General features: G+C 62.4%; 1 protein-coding gene across 1 annotated transcript in view; it reads left to right on the top strand.

Annotated features, from left to right (window-relative positions):
* Window positions 1-3655, top strand: part of MICAL3 (microtubule associated monooxygenase, calponin and LIM domain containing 3) — a 129262-nt gene that overhangs the window by 77045 nt on the left and 48562 nt on the right.

Here is a 3655-nt window from a genome sequence, read left to right as displayed (position 1 = left end):
AGGCCGAGAGGCTGCCTCTCGCTGGGCACCAGCACTGCAGCTCGCTGGCAGCGTGAACTCTCAGCCTGGACTCTCCCCCTGCCAGCTGTGAGATCCCAGGCAGGGGACGGAGCCCCCGTGTGCCTCAGTTTCCCACCTGTACCTTCCTCTTGGTATGAGAGCCAAATACACTGGTATGCGACCTCTCCCCTGAAGCTTCCCAGGGTGTAGTCCCACGGCGTCCTGCTCACTGCAGACTCGGCCGTCCTCCGCACCCAAGGCCAGGCTGGAGGTTCAGGTCCTAGAGCATCCAGGAAGAGTAAAGTGAGCCCCGGGGTACCGAATTCGCACCAAGACTCGGTGGTAAGAGGGGCCTGGCCAGGCACAGATGGCTCCAGGTCTCGTAAGATGATGTCAGGAAAAGGACAGCCAGCAGCACCTCTGGCTTTCTCTCTGTCCCTCGTGAAGACAGGAGAGCTGGACTGGCTGTCTCACGTCCCCAGGAGCAAGCACCAGATCTCAAAGGCGAGCTCGTCACTGCCAAAGGGGTGAAGGCTGGCCTGCTCTTCCGTGTGCTCCCTGCGGCATGCGAGCTGCCGTGGTCCTCGGGCTGTCACCAGGCTAGCTGGGTGGCATTCACAGCCATAAGCCGAGCAGTCCCCATGACTGGCACAGGGCGGGGACAGGGCTATCCTGAGGCCCCCGTCCTGTCCTGACCACTGCCTGCCAGGCAGCCTGGAGCCAGCGACAGGCACACACAGCCCCACAGGAGGGGAAGATGGCCTCCCCTGCCCAGCAACGGCTTACAGTGAGCATGGGCACCCCCTTCCCCCGTTTCATGTTTGAGTGATGTCAATGCCATGAGGACGGTCCTGGGTGTTCATTAACAAATTCATGATGGGACCATTACACAGTTAGCGTAATGGCCGTTGCTGAACTACCATGTAGTCGGCCGCGGTTCAAGTCCCAGACCTAGTGGCGTAAACTCAGGCCGGGTGCCTTGCGTGTGTGCCCAAGATCCCAAGAGGAGAATGGAGGAGAAGGGATTGCGGCATGGCCATCCCCCCTGAGGGTTGGAGGGATTTCTCGCTTTCTGTCTCTGTCTCTGTCTGGCGAACACACACGCCCTATAGAAAAAACCTCTCTCATTTATTTATTTATTTATTTATTTATTTATGAGAACAGTAAGGCACAATAACACCAGTAAAGGGAACAGGGAGGAGAACCCAGGCCTAGATGCCAGGGCCACGGCCTGCACTCTTAGGGTTACCACGTTAGCCTCCTCCTCACCCCTCCTGCATAGCCGGGCTCGCGCTCCGTCAGGGCATGTCTGCGTCCTAGCTCCTGAGGACAGGATCTTCTCTGTGTCCCCTTGGAGCAGAGACGCTGGCATTTTCCATGGGGGAATGAATGCATGACTGAGGAATCATCGGGCTGAGCCCTGGGTGAGAGGCCGCGACTCAGCCGTCTGGAGTCTGAGAAGTGGTCATGAGTGAAAGAAGGACACCAGGAGGGCAGGGCAGCGGCAGGTGGAGGCACTCCTGGCCCCTCTCCACCTCTCTCCTTTCAGGGATCTGAGCACGCATGCGCTCGCTCACGCACACATGGTGTGAGTCCCAGATGTCCCACCCCAGGATGAAATCGGAGGCCCCCTGAGGCAGGCGTCAACACTGCCTGCTTGATGGGGAGACTGAGGCCCAGAGCACGCCCGCTCAGCTCGGCCACCGGCTGGTGGGACAGAACCAGTGGCGCTACGAGGATTGGGCAGCTGAGGGCACAGCCAGCCCACAAGACCCGCTCCTGCTACCACTTGCAAATGCAGGAGTTTCCTGGCACCACCCAGGCTCGGCAGTTTGCTAGAAGGACCCGCAGTTAGCTTCCAGTTGTGGACGCGGTGCTCGTGGCTATGGCTTATTACAGGGAGGGACGCACACCAGAGCCCACCAGGCGAGGAGGCCCACGGCGGAGTCCAGGAGAGCGCTCTCTGAGGGGCAGGGCGGCCACCCCAGGGTCTCAGGGGATCGTGCCCTCGGGGGCAGGGTGGCCACCCCGGGATGTCAGTGCAGGCGAGCCCAGCTGCAGAGCATCACTCCTTGTGCTCACTGTCGGTGGTCCCCGGGACTCTAGCGTGAAGGCAGCCATCAGCCAGTCGAGTGGCCAGTTGCTCACGTGGTGGCTTTCAGTCTCCAGGTCGGCCAGTACTGCTGTGTAGCCCAAAGCCCCACCTGAAGTCCCACTGGTGCCCTCTGCCATGGCTGTCAATATACTCAGCCCTCACGAAGTCACTGGGTGAACCCACCTGCCCCAAGGCCCCACGGCCAGGGCATCCCTGGGGCTCTGCACCAGCCTCCCTGAAGCTGAGGCAGGCCACCCCCCCAACCCCGGGCAAGGTGAGGTCCCCACTGTGCAGCCCTGGGTGAGGCGGGGTCCCCTCTGAGCAGCCCTGGTGAGCTCTGGGTGAGGCGCGTCCCTGTGTGCAGCCCTGGGTGAAGCGGGTCCCCGTGTGCAGCCCTGGTGAGCACTGGGCGAGGCGGGTCCCCATGTGCAGCCCTGGTGAGCACTGGGCGAGGCGGGTCCCCGTGTGCAGCCCTGGCGACAGGTCCCTGTGTGCAGCACTGGTCAGCTCTGGGCGAGGCGGGTCCCGTGTGCAGCCCTGGTCAGCTCTGGGCGAGGCGGGTCCCCGTGTGCAACACTGGTCAGCTCTGGGCGAGGAAGGTCCACGGGTGCAGCCCTGGTCAGCTCTGGGCGAGGCGGGTCCCTGTGTGCAGCCCTGGCCACACCAAGGGCAGCACCACTCATTGCCATGTGCTCAGGCCCACTCCCACATGTGGCTGTGAGCGAACCTGATGCAGGGGGACATTGGCACTGGCACCCGCTCTGTGCACGGCCTTCTGGTGAAGCCGGTTTCCTCCAGCCTATGCAATACCCGGGGCAGAGCCTCTCCTATAAAAGACCAGGCCCACATGGCCAGCCACACGGTCTGCATCCTGACCCCCGTGGCTTGAGAATTGGGCAGGGGTGGGAGGAGGCGTGTGCGCACACGTGCTCAGAATCCTGAAAGGCGGGAGTAGTGGCAGCGTGACCACAGCCCCCGGGCTGCTGCTGCCCTCTGCTCTCCCTCTCATGCCCTCTCCCTCTCTGACGAGCAAGTGTATGTGCCCTTTGGTGAATTAGGAAAGTGGAACCAGCCCTGTGGTGGTCACGGCACTGGATTCCACGTGGCCAGCCAGTCTGAGCCCCAGGCCCAGCGGCCGGAAACTCACAGCAGTGCATGTTTGTGTGCGCCCAGAGCCCCGAAGAGGGTGGAGCCAGCTCTGCCGCGTGGCCGTCCCCGCTGGGGAGGAAGCAGGCAACTTCTCACTTTCCCTCACTATGGTGAACACAAGTGCCCTTATAGCAAAAACCTTTTAAAAAAGGAGGGGGGGAGGCCTCATGCCAGGCCATGGGGCGGATCTGAGGAGCGTCCACTGTGTGTCGCTGTTGGGTGTGCGCCCACAGTGTAGCCCATGGCCACACAGAAAACCGAGCTCTTTCTGTGGGCTTTGTGCTGAGCGGCTCAAATACAGGGACAGACGCGGCTCCAGGAGGCCCGGGGGGTGCAGGCATGGGCTTGGGCATCCGAGCTGCTTCCCGTCGTCAGCCCAGCCGGCCTGTGCCCAGTGCCACGGCGGTGGCG

Source organism: Tupaia chinensis, unplaced genomic scaffold, assembly GCF_000334495.1.
Source record: "Tupaia chinensis unplaced genomic scaffold, TupChi_1.0 Scaffold000578_2, whole genome shotgun sequence".
NCBI lineage: Eukaryota > Metazoa > Chordata > Mammalia > Scandentia > Tupaiidae > Tupaia > Tupaia belangeri.
The sequence above is the reverse complement of the archived record's forward strand: the minus strand, read 5'-3'. Positions and strand labels throughout refer to the sequence as shown.